The 24,054-nt window shown below is 45.1% G+C and overlaps 1 pseudogene; it reads right to left on the bottom strand.

Annotated features, from left to right (window-relative positions):
- Window positions 1-24,054, bottom strand: part of LOC141161350 (cytochrome P450 2K4-like) — a 110,092-nt pseudogene that overhangs the window by 4,652 nt on the left and 81,386 nt on the right.

Raw genomic sequence — 24,054 nt, 5'->3', positions numbered from 1 at the left:
AAAATAAAAACAGCAAATACGACGTAAACAGCACATATTCAGCAACTAAAGTTACTGATTTACACATAATTTTTAAGCATACAACCTATCGTCCAGACAAACTTTTCTCTGGATGTTTCTAGTATGGTATATTGTATAACAACAGGTATTCAGTCATTCATGAAATTAAAGCGAACCTTTCACTAAGAATCTGACTTTAATACCTGAAGAATTGGAGGACAGGGCAGGGAAACACATTTCCAACTGTACCTATTCTGTCATTATCTAGTGCCCTGTTTTGACAAAATTCAGGTTTCATTTATATGCAAATTAGGCTTGCAAGTGCACCAGTGGGTATATCAGTGCACTTGCAGTCCTCGGTTCCTCTTTGATTCTACAGCCAGTACCTCCCCACCCGGAGTGGAGAGCAGAGATGACATCTCTACTAAGGAGCCTGGCTCCTATGTTAAGCAATCAAGAAGCAAGGGCGGTGCTGGCAGAGAGAAGCAAAGAGAATACAAGGACTATAAGAGCACTAATACATCTAACACTGAACGTTTAAGCCTATAATATAATAATATTGATATTAATTTGCATATGAATAAAACATGAATTTTGTTGCAATTGAGCATCGGATAATGACAGAAAATTTGTTTCCCTGCCCTATTCTGAAGTACCTCGGGTTTCTTAAGTACATTCTTACTGACAGGTACCCTTTAAGTAAGAAAATGTATAAAAAAGCACAAAAGAATCTCTGACTTGTTTAACCGTAGAGTTACTTTAAGGCCCATGTCATCAAAGTTGTGTCTTTTAAAAAGGTTGTCACATGAACAAAAGTATATTTTAATCAACATATGTTGGAAGGTTAAAGCTCCACAACTGAATGTGTTTATGTGGTATGTGGTATGATCAGACCATGTCCTTGTACGATCAGACACAGCCATTACACAGTACACAGCAGGGACACATTTATAAGATTATCTCAGCACAAGAACATTATTTTTTAACACATCGAAATGTGGAAATGATTATTCCAAGATCTATTGATTAAAATATACTTTTGTTTGTGGGAAATCCCCGTTAAGTGTTTTCAATTGATGAATGGATGTAAAAACCCAATTTCAATTACATAACTTCCATGATTCCAATAATAACTTGTAATAATATGCAGCACCTGCAGTGAGACCTATGTGTACAGAGGCTGCTGCTTAAATTACAAAGACATTCACAGCAGCCATCATTAATGATTCTTTTGTTGCACTCCCCTCCACTACAACTCCCAGCAGACATTGCTCTTCTCTGCATCATTGGGGAGGAGGAACAGAAGAGGAAGCTGGAAGGAAGGATTAGCTGAGCAGGTTGGAGGAGAGAGAGCAATGTATCCTCCATTACATACATGTGAGAATCTGATCATAGAGAGCAGTGGTCAAAAACACTGTGTGGGTGTTAATAGTCCGGCTGCCCAGTGTGTGAGGGAATAAGGTAATCCTGCAGTCGAACCACATCTGCAGACCAGCCAGGATAACAGGAGTTGTCCCCAAGGGAAAGGCATCCGGACCCTGCCACCTCAAGCTGGATCTCTGTGTGACCCCCAAACTTGCTACATGAAGGAGTGAGTAGCTATTGCTGGGACTTGTGGTTCCGCTGTTGAGGAATTAATAAGAGAACTGTTGCTGAGCGGAATTTGTTTCTATTGTTTTATGTGCACCAATGGCTTCTACAAGCGTGCCAACAACCGCGGCAAGTGAGCTTCATCGTTGGACTGTATTACTGGCATTGCTGTAGCAATTATTGGGTTATGTGATATTAGTTAGGAGAGTGTCTGCAGTCATTTAAAGGGGAAGTGTCATCATTAACGTTCAGACCTACTGCAAAGCACATTTTGAACCTGTATCATAGATAGTGTTGAGCCACCCCCGTAGTGTTCGAGTTCGGTTCGGTTCGTCGAACACCCGTGTGTTCGCCGAACTGTTCGTCGAACTGTTCGTCGAACACCTTCGAACACCGTTAAAACCAATGGCAGGCAAACAAAAACACATAGAAACACATAGAAAACACCTTCAAAGGTGTCCAAAAGCTGACAAACTGCTCAGAAGACATAACTAACACATGGAAAAGTGACAAGTACATATAGTCATGCGAAAATAAAAGAGGTGGAGGAGTAAAAGGAGGGGGAGACACAGATATAGGCATGTCATGCCCTTCTAAAATCCAAAAAGTGAGAAGCCGACACGGCCAGTCCACTCCTGCCCATGCCACCTCCGTGTCGCCGGGTTTGTGCCAGAGCCGCGGTGAACCCTGATGGCCAGCCCCCCTCTCCCAATACTGGTGCCTGTCCGCTGGTGGGTCGAGCGAGCCCCCCTGTGGTGGAGGCAGCTCTAAGCTTTTTAATTTAAATTGTCTCTCTAATTTGAATGAATACACTTTAAATCCATTTACAAGGATCTATTGGAGGGCAAGTCTCATGCCAGCAGCCGCGTAATTCCAGCTCCAGTAGCGTCCACTAAAGCTGCTGCAGTTAAAAAGCTTTTATAAGGATCGAGCTCGGCTGTCCACCGCAAGGCATCCTACTGCCAGTCCCAGCCCCTATGCCTTGGGGTGCCTCCTGATGCTCTTCACTGAGTATCCCGTGGTCCCGAAGCATTTCCTTTGAAAAAATGAAGTGTCCAAACTACAGGTGGTGTAGCTTGCTTAACAGCCGGGATAATCCGCTGACTAGCAGACCCTGCTACTAGGCACAAAGTATTTCCTGGGCTAGATGCAGTTAAAAATTTGTAATTAGATACTCTCGTTGGATGCTGAGAAAGCATTCCATAGAGTCTCCTGGCACGCCATATATGATTCTCTTAAAAAGCTTGGGGTAGGGGTCTAGGGGACCCTTTTATAGCCAAAATCACGGCCCTGTATCGCAATACGTCACCTAGGCTGAAGATAAATGGAACTGTAGCACCCTGAGGGCTCGGTTGCTACAGAGGTATTGCACCTAACCCAGAGGTGTGATATCTCACTCTCAGGTAAGGATGTAGTGTGGATCAGGACCCGACACCTGCATGCATTACACCACATTGCCGTGGGGCAGGGCGACCAATATGCCCCTGAGATGGGCACGACAGTCCCTGTCCCTGGCTGGAGTGGGGGGAGGGAACACTGAGGAAGGGGAACCCTGTAGTGCAGGAGCAGGGAGGAAGCAGTTCCTGGGTGCTTTGAGAAGGGAGTATAAAAGGTGGGCACCATCTTAGTTCAGTGCAGAGAAGTCTGAGCAGAAGTGGCAGGGAGCAGGGGCTCTGCATGAGCTCTGCTCCGGAGGCGGGCCTAGTAACAGAGGCCCAGGCCTGGAAGAGGGAGAAGGAAGGAAGAGGAGCGGAGAAGGCTCCAGGAACGAGGAACGAAGGGATCTCAGGGGTGCGGACGGGCGAGTCGCCACCGCACGCCAGAATCCACCTGTGTGGAGGGGTCAGGCCAAAGGGGGAGACCGGTCCCCGAAACTAGTGGAGGCAGGAAACGACCCTCAGCTAGAAACAGGAGGCTGTGACATTTTATGTGGCGCAGCCCCTCGCTACACCCGCTAGGAAGGCACCACATAGGGTCAGGGAAACTGGCGCCAAGTTTACCAAGAGGAGGCCCGAGGCAGCCGGACAGAAGGGTTGGTAAGAGAGGCCAGACAAAGGACACACAAAGGGGGTCCTGTGAAGCGCTCCAAAGTTATCTGGGAGTTGTCTGAGCCCCTCACCTGGTGAGCACAGTACGACGTGGGCAGCCGTTACCTGCAGACGTGGTCTGGATAATAAGAACTGTGAGTAAAGGCCCTGGACTGCATCACTGACTCCGTGTCATTACTGCTGCTGCCCTGCACCATCACCCCCTTCCTCCGCATACACTGCCCTGAGGCTATACTCCTCCCGTGGGGAGTTATGCTACGCTCTGCTGCACCCACAACACCAGCCTCAGCGGTCTGCCCTGGAGCGGCGGTTCACTCTGACCGCAATCCACGGGTGGCGTAGTCGGACATTTAAACATCAAAACCACATAAATAGTTCCGCCACTGGTTTGACCGCCCTGAGCCACGGAACCGGGTTGCCGCCACGGAGACTACAACCACCAGCATCCACCAAAAAGGGTCCGGCTCCGGGTGTCCCAAGGCCCAGGGGGCGCGTCAGAACATTTTCATCACCTTTCACAATCACCAATGGGACAAGGCAGGGATGTTCTCTGTCCCCTCTCTTATACATCCTAGTGACGGAGCACCTGCTCTCATCAATTCGCCATAACCCCAATATTAGGTGGATTGAGGTGGGAGGCACCGAGTACAAGTGCTCTCTATTTGCTGATGATGTCCTAGTATATATCACTCAATCACATATATCCATCCATGCTGTTATGGCTGAAATCACTTTGTTACATGGTCAAATTTTAAAATCAATGCAGCGAAGTCTGAGGCCTTCGATGTCTCCCTCCCCAAATCCATATAGGATTCCATCCAGTCCAACTTTCCCTTTGCCTGGCCCTCACAGGGTATCAAATACTTAGGAATTCCTATTCATAGAGACCTCTCCCATCTATGTTATCTTAATTTTGGGCCCTTTATTGAACAACTCCATACAGACCACGGTTGGCAAGTTAGAACTGTAAGATTCACTACGTGAACCACTGGTGTTTTGTGGAAAAGCACATGTACACTGTGTTCCAAATTATTATGCAAAAAGTGTTTAGGAGTGATAAGGGAAGAATTTGTTTGTTTGTCAGTTAAACTCATTGATGGTGATGTGTGTCAGGGCTCTTTATATCACTGTAAGCAATTGCAGACACCAGTGCTAATTAGTTTGGCAGGTGTGTCCAATGAAAGGCAAGACTACTTAAGAAGGCTCTCTCATATTATTAAGCAGCCTACATTTTCTGCCAAAATGGGAAAGAAAAAGGATGTGTCGGCTGCTGAGAAGCAACAAATTGTGGAGTGTTTAGGTCAAGGCATGACTACAATCAACATTGTGCGATGATCAGGATGAAGTGTCTTGGCAATCAAGAAGTATGTAGCTGATTCACAGTACACACGTGTGCGTGCTGATAAGAGCAAATTGAGGACTCTTTCCTACAGGCAATTACATCAGGTTGAAAGAGCAGCGGCAAAAAAGCCTTGTCATAGCAGCAGACAAGTTTTTGAAGCTGCTTGTGCCTCCAACGTCCCCCGAACAACAAGATGCAGGGTCCTTCAGAGGTTTGCAGCTGTGCATACGCCATCCTGTCAACCTCCTCTATCCACTTCACACAAGCAGAAACGGCTCCAGTGGGCCAAACATTACATGAAGACTGATTTCAAAACTGTTTTGTTCACGGATGAGTGCCGTGCAGCGCTCGATGGTCCAGATGGATGGAGTGGAGGATGGCTGGTTGATGGACACCCCACGCAAACACGGCTACAGCGCCAACAAGGAGGAGGTGGAGTAATGTTTTGGGCTGGAATCATGGGGAGAGAGATTGTCGGCCCCTTTAGGATCCCTGAAGGCGCTAAAGATGAACTCCATAATGTATGTGGATTTTCTCAAACAGCACTTCCTGCCATGGTTCAAGAAGAAGAACCGTGTATTTCACAGCAAGATCATTTTTCTGCATGATAATGCACCATCTCATGCTGCACATAAAACATCTGCATCTCTGGCTGATATGGGCATAAAAGGGGACAAACTTATGGTGTGACCCCCATGCTCCCCTGACCTCTACCCCATTCAGAACCTTTGGAGCATCATTAAAAGGAGTGTCTATGATGGCGGGAGGCAGTTCACATCTAAGCAACAGCTCTGGGAGGGTATTCTGTCCTCATGCAAAACAATTGAAGCAGAAACCATCCAAAACCTGACAAATTCAATGGACGAGAGAGTTCAGAAGCTCCTTTCGAACAAGGGGTCCTATGTGAAAATGTAACATCACCTAGAATAAAGTTTTGAGTTGAAAACTGTTTGATTTCAGTTTCTAACAACCTGCTAATGCTTATAATTTCAAAAATGACCATTTTTTTGGTCTTTATTAAAATTAAAAGGTTGATCGAAAAGTTTGGGGGATCTAAGAGTGTGGCAACCCAGTAGTCATGATTACTTCGAATTCTGACAATATGAGGGTCATGCTGCAGGTAGTGCAGCAAGAAGGCACTTATGTGTCTTGCGCATCTCGGAGCCCCAAAATTATTTTCCGGGCTAGATGCAGCTAAAAATTATTTTTAATTTTAAATCTGGTGGAGCTTATTATAGATGGCCTAATAGGATCAGTGCTGCACACTGCTACAAAGCCCAAATTATTTTCCAGTCAAGATACAGATAAACATGATTAGTAATTTGAAAGCTTAAAACGGTTGGTAGGGTGATTTTAAACAATCATCAAGCTTTTACTCTCCCCAGGATGACACAGGGGTAGAAAAGTCGTTTCGGATCCATGATTTGTTCATCTTTATGAACGTGAGTCTGTCTACATTATCAGTGGAGAGCCGCGTGCGCTTATCTGTCAGCACACCACCAGCAGCGCTGAACACACGTTCAGACAGAACGCTGGCTGCGGGGCATGACAAGATCTCCAAGGCGTAAGTGGCTAGCTCCGGCCATTTATCCAGATTGGAAGCCCAAAAAGAGCAAGGGTCCAGTGACACAGTCGTGGCTTCAATGTTTACTTGGAGATACTCCTGTACCATCGTCTCTAGGCGTTGACTATGTGTCAGACTTCTTGTCTCCTGTGGCCTTGCAAAGGATGGGCTAAAAAAGTGGTGAAATGATTCCGCAAAATTGATGTTACCACCAGATACTGTGGTTCTGTTACGGTTTGAGTGCTGAACACTTGACGGTCCCACGGTTGGCAAGTTGGAACTGTGAGATTCACTACGTGCACCACTGGTATTTTGTGGAAAAGCACATGTAAGATTCTGCAACAGTCTCTGCTGATACTCCTGCATGCGTGCATCCCTTTCTATGGCAGGAATAATTTCTGCAAATTTACTTTTGTACCGGGGATCTAACAGTGTGGCAACCCAGTAGTCAGGATTATTTCTAATTCTCACAATTCGAGGGTCATGTTGCAGGTAGTGCAGCAAGAAGGCACTCATGTGTGTTGCGCATCCAGGGGCACCAAGTCCCTGTTGTGTTGGTGGCGAGGTAACAATCATGCTTCCTTCCTCTGTCCTCTCCCCCCAACCTCGCACAACAGAAATGTGATCAAGGTCTCCCTCATCTGATGAGTCTTCCATCAGTTCGTCCTCCACTTCTTCCTGGGCTCCTGCACCTTCCTCACTAGTTTGGCTGCTACCATGCGCCCTGGTAAAACCATCTCCCCCACCCTCACATGCCTGCCGCCTTGGTGCTGCCGACCGTCTGGACCTTGCAGATGTTAGCCCTTCCGCATACAACTCCTCCTCCTCTACTTCCTCCACCTCCTCTTGTGCCACCACCTGACTCCGAATTCTGTTTAACATGTGCTCCAGCATGTAAATCACCGGAATAGTCATGCTGATAATGGCATCGTCAGCACTAAACATCTTCGTCGCCATTTCAAAACTGTGCAGAAGGGTGCATAGGTCCCTGATCTGAGACCACTCCTCCAGCGTGATTTGCCCCACCTCTGAATCTCGTTGGCCCAGGCTATACGTCAGAACGTATTGCACCAGGGCTTGTCGGTGCTGCCACAGTCGCTGCAACATGTGCAGAGTTGAATTCCACCGGGTAGGCACATCGCATTTTAGCCGGTGAAGTGGCAGGCCCAACGACTTCTGTAGAGATGTAAGTCGCTGAGCTGCGGGATGCGAACGGCGGAAGTGAGCACACAGCGACCGTGCCCTCTGCAGAAGGCCATCTAGTCTGGGATAGTGGGCTAAAAATTGCTGGACAACCAGGTTCAACACGTGAGCCATACAAGGCACGTGTGTGACATTGCCCCGGCGAAGGGCCGCACCCAGGTTTGCAGCATTGTCGCACACGGCCTTCCCTGGTTTCAGGTCCAGTGGAGACAACCATTCATGAAATTGGTTCTCCAGAGCTGACCACAACTCCTCAGCTGTGTGACTCACATTTCCCAGACATTTCAATGTAAAAACCGCCTGATGACGTTGAGCCCTACTGCCAGCATAGTAAAGAGATGTGCAGGATCCCTTCTGCGCAGTTAGAAAGCTTGTGGCATGACCAGACAGGCTTTGGGTGCAGGTGGAAGACCGAGAGGAGGTTGAGGAGGCAGAAGCAGTGGAGGAACTTTGACATAAAGAGGATTGACGCACAACTCGTGGGGACGGCAAGACTTGGACAGCAGCCCCTTGTCCTGCTGTCACCATAGTTACCCAGTGCCCAGTCAGCGACATGTAACGCCCCTGTCCATGCCTACTCGTCCAAGTGTCTGTGGTGAAATGCACCCTGTCACACACAGAGTTTCTCAAAGAAGCGGTGATGTTGTGTGCGACATGCTGGTGGAGCGCAGGCACACCTTTCTTTGAGAAGTAGTGCCGACTGGGCATCTGGTACTGGGGCACTGCGACGGACATAAGGTCTCGAAAATCCTCTGTGTCCACCAGGCGGAAAGGCAGCATTTCTGTAGCCAAGAGCTTGCAGATGGTGAAATTCAACCTCTTAGCTTTCTCATGGCTAGGAGGAAATGGTCTTTTACTTGTCCACATCTGAGGGACCGAGGGCTGGCTATTGTGCTTAGACGGGGTTGATAAGGGTGTCCCCGGCAAACTGCCGGTCTGTGAGGAAGATGCAGGCGGACATGTTAGGTTGCCTTGATCCAAAGGTGGTGCTATCGATGTCGGACAGCGCTCAACACCAGCTGCTGTTACCACCTCCAAAGAAAATGATGACCTGCCAATCACGCTGGCTGTTGCGGGTAAAGAGGTGGCAGGTCTGCGCCCCAAAACAGGTGTGACTGCTGTCCCCCCAGTCACAGAGGATGAAGAGGCCGCGGATGCACAAGATATGGCAGACGGTGGTTGGCCCGGCCGGCTAGGCCGCATTGTAGCACACTGAGCTTCCCACTGCAACTTATGCTTCATGTCCATGTGCCGGTTCATGCATGAAGTACTCAAACTATGTATTTTTTTGCCTCTACTTAGCTTTTGCTGACAAATGTTACAGATAACACGAGTTGGGTCATCTTTATCGATCTGAAAAAATGCCCAGGCTATGCAAGGCTTAGCACCCATGCGACCTGAAGAGCCACCACGACTTGTGGTGAGAGGCAGAGTTGTGTTTGAGGATGCAGTTGTTGACGTGCTTCCAGTACTACGTCTCTGTCCAGGAAGGCGCAACCTGACCTCGTCGTCACTAGCATCTTCCTCCACCTCCTCTGCTGACCTCATCTCTTGGCTGACTGTGGGTTGACAGTAAGTGGGATCTCCAACCTCATCATCATCACCCTGTGTGTTATCACACCCGTCGTCCTCAGAGCCAACCTGTTCCTGCCCTGACAAAAAACTAAAGTTGTCGCTCCAATCAGGTATTTGAGTCTTATCATCGTCTTCCTCATTGTCTCCACCAACAGGAGTTACAGTTTGGGAATGAGGGTCTACATTATGGTCAGAACCTTCTGCGTCTGGTCCTGGATCCGACTCATAAAGATTCTGGGCATCAGTGCAGATCATTTCCTCGTCTGGATTCACAGAAGCGCTGGAGTCGACCTCTGATTCCCAGGCTATAGTATGAGTAAACAGCTCTGCAGACTCAACCATCTGTTCTACCTCATACTCAGACGGGCAGCTGGAGATTTGGGAGCTGTGAGGAAGCAAGTGCGATTTGGGTGACACCTTTGAGGACTGGAGTATTTGTGATGTTGAAGTTGATGTGGAGGAGAGCCCACTTAAAGGAGCACTTGATATCCGTTGAAGCACCTGCTGTTTTTGTGCCTCATCTGGAATTTGTAGCGATTGGCGTGGCCGTAAGAAAGGGATCTTATCACATTGTCCGCTAAAAGAAGTAGACATTTTAGTTTGGCTGGAAGATGGTCTTTCTTCTGCAGATGTTACTGTTGCTTTAACACCTACCCCACGGACACAACCTTTTTTCCCCTTCCCAACACGCCTATTCCCCTTTCCACCAGCAGCAGGCCTTTTTCCACTCATTTTGGTGGTTAACTAATTCACAACTCTGGAGTTGTTTGCACAAAAAAACAATGGATGGTAACCGAGCAGAGCTGAGTGGCCAAACTGTGGTATTAGGCCAAAACTATTGGCTGGGTTAGATGCAGAAAAAAATATATTCAGTTTGCAACCTGATGGAGGTCAGTATAGATGGACTAATAGAGAAAGTCCGACACACTGCTACAAGGCCAAATATTTTTTCAGAGGTAGATGCAGAAAAAAATTATATTCAGTTTGCAACCTGATGGAGGTCTGTATAGATGGATTAATAGAACAAGACCCACACACAGCTAGAAGCCCAATATTTTTTCAGAGGTAGATGCAGAAAAAAATATATTCAGTTTGCAACCTGATGGAGGTCAGTATAGATGGACTAATACAACAAGTCCCACACACAGCTAGAAGCCCAATATTTTTTCAGAGGTAGATGCAGAAAAAAATATATTCAGTTTGCAACCTGATGGAGGTCAGTATAGATGGACTAATACAACAAGTCCCACACACAGCTAGAAGCCTAAATATTTTTTCAGAGGTACTGTAGATGCAGATAAAAATAATTTTTAATTTGCAACCTGATGGAGGTCAGTATAGATGGACTAATACAACAAGTCCCACACACAGCTAGAAGCCCAAATATTTTTTCAGAGGTACTGTAGATGCAGATAAAAATTATTTTTAATTTGCAACCTGATGGAGGTCAGTATAGATGGACTAATAAAGAAAGTCCGACACACTGCTAGAAGGCCAAATATTTTTTCAGAGCTAGATGCAGAAAAAAATTATATTCAGTTTGCAACCTGATGGAGGTCAGTATAGATGGATTAATAGAACAAGACCCACACACAGCTAGAAGCCCAATATTTTTTCAGAGGTAGATGCAGAAAAAAATATATTCAGTTTGCAACCTGATGGAGGTCAGTATAGATGGACTAATACAACAAGTCCCACACACAGCTAGAAGCCCAAATATTTTTTCAGAGGTACTGTAGATGCAGATAAAAATTAGTTTTAATTTGCAACCTGATGGAGGTCAGTATAGATGGACTAATACAACAAGTCCCACACACAGCTAGAAGCCCAAATATTTTTTCAGAGGTACTGTAGATGCAGATACAAATTATTTTTAATTTGCAACCTGATGGAGGTCAGTATAGATGGACTAATAGAGAAAGTCCGACACACTACTAGAAGGCCAAATATTTTTTCAGAGGTAGATGCAGAAAAAAATATATTCAGTTTGCAACCTGATGGAGGTCAGTATAGATGGACTAATAGAGAAAGTCCGACACACTGCTAGAAGGCCAAATATTTTTTCAGAGCTAGATGCAGAAAAAAATTATATTCAGTTTGCAACCTGATGGAGGTCAGTATAGATAGATTAATAGAACAAGACCCACACACAGCTAGAAGCCCAATATTTTTTCAGAGGTAGATGCAGAAAAAAATATATTCAGTTTGCAACCTGATGGAGGTCAGTATAGATGGACTAATACAACAAGTCCCACACACAGCTAGAAGCCCAAATATTTTTTCAGAGGTACTGTAGATGCAGATAAAAATTATTTTTAATTTGCAACCTGATGGAGGTCAGTATAGATGGACTAATACAACAAGTCCCACACACAGCTAGAAGCCCAAATATTTTTTCAGAGGTACTGTAGATGCAGATACAAATTATTTTTAATTTGCAACCTGATGGAGGTCAGTATAGATGGACTAATAGAGAAAGTCCGACACACTGCTAGAAGGCCAAATATTTTTTCAGAGCTAGATGCAGAAAAAAATTATATTCAGTTTGCAACCTGATGGAGGTCAGTATAGATGGATTAATAGAACAAGACCCACACACAGCTAGAAGCCCAAATATTTTTTCAGAGGTAGATGCAGAAAAAAATATATTCAGTTTGCAACCTGATGGAGTTCAGTATAGATGGACTAATACAACAAGTCCCACACACAGCTAGAAGCCCAAATATTTTTTCAGAGGTACTGTAGATGCAGATAAAAATTAGTTTTAATTTGCAACCTGATGGAGGTCAGTATAGATGGACTAATAGAATGATGCTATGCCCAAAAGATTTTACTTCACTAGGTGCAGTAAAAAAATTGGTATTCTATACACAGGTGGTATATCTTGCAGCACAGATAGGCTACTCCACTGACTAACACACTCTGCAATAGGCCAAAAAGGATTAGCTTTGCTAGATTCAGCCAAATGCTGTGAAAAAAACTTGCACAGCACTGGCACAGACCTGCCTGGCAAAAACTGATAGGAACTAATGTAACCTAGTCCTGAAAAGGACTCCAATTGTTAGAACCTTGCTGTTAGGTTTTTTTTCCTTTGCTGGTCACATGACCTTGTTGGCCTATTTAGTCCTGCTCCGCCCTTCTGGCTTTGCTGGACTTCATTGTATATCTACTTTCTAGCTAGCCTGTGCTCTGTATCTAACTCTGTTAGTTTGCTTGGTCTACGGACCTCTATGTTCTATCTATTTTGTTTGTTCGTCTGTCTGCTACTATTTCTGTTAGGAGGTGTCCCATATTCCTCCCAGTCCTTAGTACTTGTAGGGATTCCCTCCCCACATCTATTGGTCTCCGTACAGACTAGATTAGGACTTTAGCAGGTCTGATCGCAGGATCAGGTTCCCTGTTACATCGTAGGGATTCAGCTGAGTCCTATAGTAGGGACAGATCTCCTCTCTTTCCTTAGCTTTGGTAGCAGATCATAACAGTAAGTCCAGCCAGCAAATTCTCTAAGGAAAGATTTTTCTGTTCCATCATGGTGTCGGTTCAGGATTTGGCTCATCGCCTGCAGGGACTCTCTCTGGAGGTGGCCGAGCTCCGTCAGCACGTGAGTAACTGTCCTGGAGCACATTTCTTGGAGCCTAAGGTATGTTTGCCGGATTTATTTTTTGGTGAACACCGAGAATTTTTTTCATTTAAAAATGCTTGCTTATTGTATTTTCGTTTGAGACCTAAGTCCTCTGGGGATGAATCCCAGCGCGTAGGGTTCATAATGTCACTTTTGCGCAAAGAGCCTCAGGAGTGGGCCTTTTCTTTGCAACCTAGTGATTCATGCTTCAGATCAGTGGATAGTTTTTTTTCTGCTTTGGGACTATTATATGATGATCCTGACCGTGTCGCATCAGCTGAGACTGAGTTGAGACGTTTAAAACAAGGATCGGGTAATGTGGAAAAATATTGTACACATTTTCGTCGTTGGTCCACTCAAACAGGGTGGAACGATTCTGCTCTGAAAAGTCTATTTCTTGCTGGGCTCAGTGAAAGGGTTAAAGACCTGCTAATTGCTTATCCTACACCTGAGGATTTGCAACAGGCTATGCAATTAGCTATACGGGTGGATAGAAGACTGCGTGCTAGGGTTAATGAGAGCAAATCCTCTGCTATGTCAGTTTCTGGTTATGATAATGTGTGTATTAACAGTGGTGAACCGATGGAGATTGGATCGGTGGCACCTCGCTCTCAAGAAAAAGACCGTCGTTTTTCGAAAGGCTTGTGTTTCTATTGCGGAAAATCTGGTCATTTGATTAAAGGCTGTGAGCTTCGTATGAAGAAAGAAAAAAAAATGGTCAGTCACGCCCGTATTGCCTGTTTAAATTCCAAGGGTGTATTTTTAGCTGCTTCCACGATTGCTCAGAAAAAATTGATGGAATTTCGGGTGTTTGTTGATTGCGGGTCTACACTGAATGTAATTGATGGGGGATTCGTGGAAAAACTCAATTTAAAACCTGAACCTTTATCATCCCCCATTGCTGTGGTTTCTGTGGATGGCTCCCCTTTGAAGAATATTACTCTCAAGGTCAGTGAATTTCCTCTCACTATTAATGGTGTTCACCATGAGAAATTGGATTTGGTAGTGTTGAATAACTTGCCTTCTCCAGTAATATTGGGTTTGCCCTGGTTAAAATTTCACAATCCTGTACTGGATTGGTCTACCAGTGAAATTAAATCCTGGAGCCATAAATGTTATGACAAGTGTTGTAACGGGCGTATTGCAGCTTTGGATAGGGGAGAATTGCCTGTTCCTATTCAGGATTTTTGGAGAGTTTTTTCTGAGAAAGAATCGCAGGTTTTGCCTCCCCATAGAGACTATGATTGTTCTATTGAATTTGTCCCTGGAGCGACTCTTCCTAAGAGTCGTTTATTTAACCTTACTATTCCTGAGAGGAAGGCTTTGGAGGAATACATACAGACAAGCTTGGCCGCCGGTCACATTAGGCCCTCTAAGTCTCCTGTGGCGGTTGGATTTTTTTTTGTAAAAAAAAAGGACGGCGGTTTACGTCCTTGTCTGGATTTTCGTGAGATTAACAAAATTACGGTACGCAATCCTTACCCACTGCCATTGATTCCTGATCTGTTTAACCAGTTATTGGGGGCCAAGTGGTTCTCTAAAATTGACCTTAAGGGGGCATACAATCTGTTGCGCATGAAGGAGGGTGATGAATGGAAGACTGCTTTTAACACTCCTGTGGGTCATTTTGAGAATCTGGTTATGCCTTTTGGTCTTACTAATGCTCCTGCATTTTTTCAGAATCTGATTAATGACATCCTTAGACCTTTGATCGGTAAAAATGTGGTTGTGTATTTGGATGACATTTTGATTTATTCGCCAGATCTGGAGTCTCATTGGCGGAGCGTGCGTGAGGTATTACAGTTATTAATGGACAATTCGCTTTTTGCTAAGCTGGAGAAATGTGAGTTCGCTGTACAGAGAATTAGTTTTTTGGGCTACATTATCTCCAGCAAAGGTTTTGAGATGGATCCGGTTAAGGTTCAGGCTGTGCAGGAATGGCCTAGGCCTATTGGTTTGAAATCGATACAGAGGTTTTTGGGTTTCGCCAATTACTATAGAAAGTTCATAAAAAATTTTTCTAGTATTGTCAAACCTCTGACTGATCTCACCAGGAAAGGTGCTGATGCGGTTCAGTGGTCTTCTGAGGCCATTGAAGCTTTTGTGTATCTCAAGGAGAGGTTCACCTCTGCTCCCATCCTTATGCAGCCTGATGTTACTAGGCCGTTTTTGGTTGAGGTTGATGCTTCCTCTGTGGGGGTTGGCGCAGTGTTGTCTCAGGATAACGGGGATGGATTACATCCCTGTGCCTTTTTTTCAAAAAAATTTTCAGAGACTGAATTGAATTACGATATTGGTAATCGGGAATTATTGGCTATTAAACTCGCATTTGAACACTGGCGCCACTTCTTGGAAGGTGCGGAATTTCCCGTTCAGGTTCTTACGGATCATAAAAATCTGATATATCTTGATGCTGCCAAGCGCCTGAATGCCCGTCAGGCTAGGTGGGCACTGTTTTTCTCGCGGTTTAATTTCTCCGTTACTTACATCCCTGGTACTAAGAATGTTAAGGCAGATGCCTTGTCTCGCAGTTTTTCTCCCATAGTCGGTGCTGAGAAAGAGGAAAACATTTTACAAGAAGGTGTTGTGATAGCTGCTTTAGACTCCGTTTTGGAAGATGAGATTCTTAAAGCTCAGGAGAATGCCCCATCTAACACTCCTCATGGGAGGTTGTTTGTGCCTGGGACCTTTAGGAGAGATTTGTTTGTTGAGTGTCACGAATCTCGGTTGGCAGGTCATCCCGGAATCTCTGAGACCAAGAGACTGGTGGGTCGCAGTTTTTGGTGGCCTGGATGGCAGAAGGAAGTCATTAAGTGGGTGCGCCAATGTACTATATGTGCTAGATCTAAGTCCTCACATACTCCTGCTGCGGGGTTGCTTTGTCCTTTGGAGGTCCCCAGTGCTCCTTGGACACATTTGGCTATGGACTTTATAACTGACCTTCCCCCCTCTGAGGGTTTTACTGTCATCTGGGTGGTCGTGGACCGTTTTAGCAAGATGTGTCACTTGGTTCCCTTCGTCAAACTGCCCTGCGCTAAAACTCTCGCTAAGGCCTTTGTCAAGGAAATTGTCAGACTTCATGGCGTTCCTACTGACATTGTTTCTGATAGGGGTCCTCAGTTCGTGGCTCGTTTTTGGCGTGCCTTTTGTGACAGGTTGGGAATTCATTTGTCGTTTTCGTCCGGATATCATCCTGAATCTAATGGCCAGACAGAAAGGAAAAACCAGGATGTTGAGCAGTTCTTGCGTTGTTTTGTGGCAGACAATCAAGAGGGGTGGTCTGAGTTTCTGCCACTTGCCGAATTTGCTCTGAACAATCATACATCTTCTTCTGCTGGTTGTTCGCCTTTTTTTTGTTGTTCTGGGAGACATCCGTCGTTTGGGTCGTTCTCCAAGTTGGGATCTGCCGTGCCTGAGGAGGAGAATTTTTCCGGTGATTTGGAAAGAGTTTGGACGGATGTGCGTGGTAATCTTCAGGAGGCCAACAGAAAATCTAAAGACTACTTTGATAGGAAACGACAGGAGGTTTTGTTCGCTGTTGGTGACATGGTTTGGTTGTCCTCTAGGAATCTGCGGTTGAGGATTCCTTCTAAGAAATTGGGTCCCAAGTTTGTAGGGCCCTTTAAGGTGCTTCAGGTTGTCAACCAATCTGCTGTTAGGTTAGAGGTTCCTACCTCCTGGAGAATTAATCCGGTCTTTCATGTCTCTCTGTTAAAAAAAGCTGTTGTGTCGGATGGTGACGCCTCTGCCTCTGTTCCTCCGGTGGTGGAGGACGGGGAATATGAAATTTCTCGCATCCTTGACTCTAGACGGTATAGAGGTAGTTTGCAGTATCTTGTGGCCTGGAAAGGTTTCGGACCCGAGGATAACTCTTGGGTGAGGTCAGATGATGTTTCCGCGTCCAGACTTATCAGAGCGTTTCACAGGAGATTTCCTGATAAGCCTGGTCCTAGGGGATCCGGAGGATCCTCTTAGAAGGGGGGGTACTGTTAGAACCTTGCTGTTAGGTTTTTTTTCCTTTGCTGGTCACATGACCTTGTTGGCCTATTTAGTCCTGCTCCGCCCTTCTGGCTTTGCTGGACTTCATTGTATATCTACTTTCTAGCTAGCCTGTGCTCTGTATCTAACTCTGTTAGTTTGCTTGGTCTACGGACCTCTATGTTCTATCTATTTTGTTTGTTCGTCTGTCTGCTACTATTTCTGTTAGGAGGTGTCCCATATTCCTCCCAGTCCTTAGTACTTGTAGGGATTCCCTCCCCACATCTATAGGTCTCCGTACAGACTAGATTAGGACTTTAGCAGGTCTGATCGCAGGATCAGGTTCCCTGTTACATCGTAGGGATTCAGCTGAGTCCTATAGTAGGGACAGATCTCCTCTCTTTCCTTAGCTTTGGTAGCAGATCATAACACCAATTACAATTAGTCTTTACTCCCACAACCTATCTATTTAAGAGCACAGACCTCCCTGATAAAAGTCGTAGGAAATGCTGTAACCTAGTCCTTAAAAGGACTGCAATCACAACTATTCCCTACTCCCAAGCTATCTGTATATTTGTGCGAAAATTGGCTTGAAATTAACAAGGTATAGCGCACACAGCAACAGCGGTGCCGTCTAACACGCAGCTGCAGCAGTGAGAAAATGGTGGCGACGGGGAAAATGGCTTGGTCTTATAGGGCAAGGACATGTGACATACACTGCCAATGACACATGCCCTTGCTTGTGTGAAAAAAAAGCACTTCGCTCCGTGTATGCGCTGCTGATAGGCTGACAGATTGCACCTCCCCACTGCAAATGCGGGAAAGAGAAAAAAAAATGGAGATCTTCATTGTTCCTGCAGATATCCATCCCCTGCCCCTCCCCCCACCCCGCTGTACACTCAAACTGCGTATTAACATTAATTTTCATCATTACTGAGAAAAAATCCAGTTATGATTTTGGTGCACGAACAGTTATCGAACATAACCTCGAACAGCCGAATTTTTATCAAATTGTTCGTGTTCGCCGAACGGCTCGAACACCGCCCAAAACAGCTCGAATTTGAGATTGGCGAACAGTTCGAGTAGAACAACGCTCATCTCTAATCATAGAATGTGTTTTACTGTTCCTTGTTATGCCCTCTGAATTTACCAGTTTTTATTCGTCTGTAAATAAACCTGTTAATTGTTTCAATCTCATCTCTTGTGAGTGTGTACGGAGCGTGGACATGGGTTTACCGAGTTGACCCCTGGTAGAAGAGTAAGACCCTCCTTCATCCCACTACAACTCGCAGCAAGATTCGGTGGAGGCACAGTGCCATATTGAGGTGAAAACTACCATACCCCCCACCCACGTTGGCGGATTAAAGGTGTGTTACAGTGGAGGCACTGCTGAGATAGATCAAGTAAGGTACCACTATAATGGAGGCTCTAACTGAGTGTGCATGTGGTGTGATGAGATAAGCATTACAGAGGAACACAGTTGTGGTGAAATCACTAATGCATCAGATAAAGAGGTACTATGGATTGTGAACCAACTTCAAGAAGTTGTTCATTCCAGAGTGGTTGACAGGCGGAGTGATGAAGGAAGACAATTATCAGCAACCCTGATCACTACTGAAAGGACCCTGAAGAAGTACTTCCCATCAGTAATGGCTGTCCCATTAAAACATGGGAGACAGTGGAAGTTCGCCTGGCCTGAGAGGAATGCAGCAGATCCGTCATCTCCAGAGTCAAGCACACAGCCCGGGTGGCATAGTGAATGTCCACCTCCCAGCCCTGCTTGCGACAAGCCTGAGGTAATTGCCACTACTGTTCATATGGTTGTGACTACCCTGGATAAGTTAGTCACCAGGTTTGCAAAGATGGAGCCTGAAGGGGCCTACCGTTGTCTGAGAACATTTTCGGGTGTCACTTCCATCTCAGCTAGTGAAGAAGGGTATGGCACCTGGAGGGATGTTGCTCTGAAGTATCTAGAAGAATGGCAGTGCACCCTAGCGGTGAGAAATGGACTACTAGATTGGGAGGTCAAGCGTCAAAATGGAGGAGTTCGCAGACAGTTGGTGCTTCCCACTCTGTTTCAGAAGATGGTCATAAGAGTACTGCATGATGACCATGGGCAGCTGAGTGTTAAAAAGTCCATTGATTGCATAGCCGATCGATTCTACTGGCCAAGAATGAGAGCTGACATTAAGGACTATTGATATAAAAAAAGGAGTCCAATGTAAGAACTATGGCACTTCAAACGATATCATAATCAACAAACTCTGCATATACATTTAAATTCAGAGTAAAGAAGAGATCCATAACTGTTAAAACTGTAATTTTTATTAATCAATATATTAAAAACTCAATGAATAAAAATAAAAAATAAAAAGTAGAAACAGAGTGCCCAGTAAGGGGATACTGTCCTATCCCTGAATCAATGCCTATATAAAAAATGCTCAAGTGTATCATGAAAGTATTTTTTTTTCCTTTTATAACATTAATAGAGAACACCAGCAACCCTATGTCAAACATCTACTGAATAAACAGAATAGGCAAATTGTAATCTACAAATAGGATATATCACATGTGTGACCTAAAATGAGCTGGGTACTTGCCCTACATAAACATTATATATATAATGTGTATAACAACCCATATTGCAATAACATATGAAGGTGTTTGGGAGATAGTTTATACCTCCCAAACAGCGGAAGAAGCTAGTGGGCGAAATGTGCTTCGGGATGAGGCGGACAGTGTCCTGATCCTGGATCACCAGTTTACCCGGCGCACCATTTCCTATAACGTATCAGCTATCTGGGTGTGCCCCAGGAAAACTCACCATGGCAGAAGACTTTGAAAACAAGTTGTGAAGCCCAAGAATGAAAGGGGGACCACCAAAACCTATCCTAATCGAATTCTACTGCCTGTAAGGCCGAACATCTGTTTGCATCAGCCACAAATCCCATGCTGTCCCAGTTGGGGACAAGTTAAAGGGACACAGAATTACCAAGTGAAGAGATGACTGCCATGGGACCTGAACTTGAAAGTCAAGAGTTGTGGGTCGATGATGGGGTGTCATGAGTTTGCCGCACCCTGCTGGGACCTGTGGAGCACCTGGAATCAGAAGATCATAAAGATTAGCTGATCACAGGTCCTCTTTGGAATCTACGTGCCCATTCACTGAGTAGTACAAGTTTATTGTTTATTTTGGTACTGAAGGGGTTAAGAGTTCTTGGTTTAAGTCTGCTGAGTAGGGATGAGCAAATGTTTCAATGTTCGGTTCTGACTACGATCGTCGAATTTGCAATATTCGCCGATTTATTCATCGAATATTCGTCAAACATTACTGGACGCCATTGGATTCAATGGGGGGCAAAAACAAACGCATACACAACACCTCCAAACAGGCCCAAAAGCTGTCAAAACACATTAAATTAGGGTCAGACACCAGGAAAGTGCCATCAATTGACCCAGAGTACAAGTAATATAATTATTACTATTATTTATTATTATAGCGACATTTATTGCATGTTGATTTACATGTGAAAAGGGGTCACCAACTGCTACAAGAGGAGAGAGGACCCTTCCCACGAGGGCGCACAAACAATCTACAAGGGATGGGTAAGGATACATTAGGTAAGGGTACAGCTGGCCATGCAGTGGTATGATGGAGCGAGGGTTATCGCAGATTATACACTTGTCAGAAGAAGTGGTTCTTCAGCTTCGTTTTCAAGGTTTCCACTGTAGGCGAACGTCTGATGTGTTGGGCTAAAGAGTTACACAGTAGGGGAGATGAACGGGACAAATCTTTATGCGATTGTGGCAAGAAGAGATAAGAGGGAAGTAGAGAAGGAGATCTTGGAAGGATGGGAGGTTGCATGTAGGTAAGTATAGAGAGACTAGGTCACACATGTATGGAGGAAACAGGTTTTGGATGGCTTGATATGCCAAAGTTAGGCTTTTCAACTGGAGTCTCTGGGCAACAGGAAGCCAGTGCAGAGGTTGACAGAGAGAGGGGAAAAGCCGGGGAATAGTGGGGTGACAGGTGGATTAGTCGGCCAGCACAGTTTAGGATAGATTGGAGGGGTGCAAGAGTGGTAGAATGAAGGCCACAAAACAGGAGCTTGCAGTAGTCGAGCAGGAGAGGATAAGGGCATGCACTGTTGTTTTTGTAGATTCATGGTTGAGGAATGTGCGGATCCCAGAGATATTTTGGAGTTGGAGTCAGTAGCAAGTGGAAAGGGCTTAGATCTGACGATTGAAGGACAGATCAGTGTGGGCAGCCATTGACTTTGATGGATAGGTCAGTTCGGGGGGTGAATGAGATGGTGGAAAGATGATGAATTCAGTTTTATCCATGTTAATTTTTACAAATCTAGCAGAGAACAAAGCTGAAATAGTGGACACACATTGTGGGATTTTGGTTAGTAAGTAGGTGATATCAGGTCCAGAGAGGTAAAGCTGTGTGTCATCAGCATAGAGGTGATACTGAAAGATCTGAGACTCTACAAGCTGTCCCAGGCCGAAGGTGTAGATGGAGAAGAGTCTGGGTCTTACAACTGAATCTTGAGGGACACCGACACATAGGAGGCGAGATGAGAAGGTGGTGTGTGAGTGGGAGACACTGAATGTCCGGTTGGTTAGGTATGAAGTTGGTTAGGTGTAAGTTTCTCCAGTATGACCTGTTTGTTATTGTTAGATATCAGAGGGAGAACAGAATTGGGCTTTGCCAAGGTGCCAGATTGCATCTTAATCTTATAGACCTTGTCCTTGCGGGCTTACATTCTACATGATGGTGGGGAAAGAGACAGTAGGTTGTGGGGTTGCAGTAGCTCCAGTGGTATTGAGGTGGCAACGAGGTAATGGCATCTGTAGGCTGTTTTGAAGAGATGGGTTTTCAGGTTCCGTCTGAAGGATCTAAATGTGGTGGCTAATTGGATGTGCTGAGGCACAGAATTCCAGAGGATGGTGGTAAGGAACGAATAAGTGTGGAGGAGAGAAGGAGGTCTTGGGAGGACCGGAGATTACGTAAGGAAATATATCGGGAGATTAGTTCAGAGATGTATGGAGGAGAACGGTTATGGATGGCTTTGTAGGTCAATGTTAGTAGTTTGATTTGGATACGCTGGGCAATTGGGAGCAAGTAAAGGGATCTTATAGATTGCAATTTTATAGACGGCTGGAGCCAGTCTACAGAAAAACGCAGCCATAGAGTGTCCGGGGACCTTCACACAGACTTTTTTTTAGCCAGGGCTGCTTCTCGGCAGAGTTGGATGAGTCCACCAGAGAACCGGAGACTCCTCCAGTGGGCCCTAGCTTCTCCTTCAGGAGAGTTCATAGTTCAAACCTTGCAGCTGCTATGCGGCTCTTGAGTGAGGGAGAAAGGTGGGCCCTCAGAATCAAATCCTCTGGTGGGCCCAATGTTCTTCAGTCTGACATTGATTCTCGATAACAGTTGTATTTCACCACAGTCATATTCTTTAGCTCGGTGAAAGGACTTGCAAAGAGGGAAACCATATGTACTCCGGCTGTCATTTCTCCCAGGAAAGTCCTCTAATGCAGCTTGTTCCATAAGCAATGACAGCCCGTCCAACATCAGCTCACACTTCTCGGTGTTGCTTCGACACACAATGATCTTTCTTTGCGCCTTGAATTTCATGACTACAGAGTTCGGCAATGGCCTGATCTGCAATAAGTTTTGAGAAATAATGTGCATAAGCAAAGCCATGGTTTAGGCCACTGAAGATCATCATTAAGCAAAATTCATACAGCTTTCCCACAGACTGAAAGAGGGGTATCAAGTCTTCCAAGACAGCCAAGACTTCCCTGTCCTCACCAAGAGGACGACTGTCCATGTTCTCCTCCTCACCCTCCTCTTTCTCCTCATTATCACCCAATCCGTGTTGAGATGAGATGAGGCTGGGCTGTGTAGCATCACCGTATATAGTTCCTTGTTCCGCCTGCAATGCTTCCTCTTTAATTGTAAGCAGCGAGCGTTCAAGTAGACAGAGAAGTGAGATGGTGATGCTAATTATGGTGTCATTGCTGCACAACATCTTGGTGGAGTCCTCAAAGTTTTGCAGGAGAGCACAGATTTCAGACATCCATGCTCACTCATCAGCTGTTATGGGCAGAGGCTGACCTGAATTCCAATGGGGGTGTTGAAGCTGGTACTCAACAATTGCCCTCTGCTGCTCACAAATCCTTCCCAACATTGGCAGCGTTGATTTCCAATGTGTGGTGACGTTGACATCGCACAGCAGTCGGTGAGCTGGAAGCTGCAAACGCTGCTGAAGCACTGCCAGAGTGGCAGACATTGTAGCTGACTTTCTGAATTGGGCACACACGCATTGGACTTTCTCAAGCACCTCTGGCAGATCTGGGTAGGTATTGAGAATCTGCTGAATCACTAAGAATTAAAAGGTGAACAATAGCCTGCTTTAAATGTCACGGTAGCAAAAAAAACAATTTCTATTTTATTATGTGTACCCCTGTGAGAACAATATCTGCACCAAAGAATTAAAATATGAGATGTAGCCTGCTTTATATATGACAGTAGAAAGAAAACCAATTTTGATTTATTCATATGTACCCTTCTGTGGAGAACACTATCAGCACCCAAAAATTTTAAACTGACATCTGGCCTGCTGTATGACGTTAGTAACAAAAGAAATATTTTTTTAGTGTGGATGAGGTCTGTATAATATAGCAGATATGCTCCAAACTATTTCAAACTGAGATGTTGCTGCTGCTGTATAACGTTAGTAACAGACAAAATATGTTTTACCCCTGAATGGAGAACAATATTTGCACCAAAGAATTAAAAGATTAAATATAGCCTGCTTTATATACCACGGTAGTAAGAAAACCAATTTCTATTATATCATGCGTACCTCTATGACAACAATATCTGCACCAATGAATTAATTTCACTAGAGTAGAGCTAGTATAATGGGTACCAACAACTCTTTCACTACAGTCAACCCAGTAGATAGAGACCCAATCAGGATTCTCTTCATTTTCAAAAAATAGTGGCAGACACTAGCAAAGAGGCATCAGTTTCAGTACAGTAGAAATAGTAGAATTAGGACCGCCACCAATTCCACTACAGCCAACCAAGCAGATGGAGACCTAATCAGGATTCTCC

The sequence above is a fragment of the Phyllobates terribilis genome, unplaced genomic scaffold (assembly GCF_046119375.1).
Source record: "Phyllobates terribilis strain yellow unplaced genomic scaffold, ASM4611937v1 Scaffold_9__5_contigs__length_417890890, whole genome shotgun sequence".
Lineage (NCBI taxonomy): Eukaryota > Metazoa > Chordata > Amphibia > Anura > Dendrobatidae > Phyllobates > Phyllobates terribilis.
The sequence above is the reverse complement of the archived record's forward strand: the minus strand, read 5'-3'. Positions and strand labels throughout refer to the sequence as shown.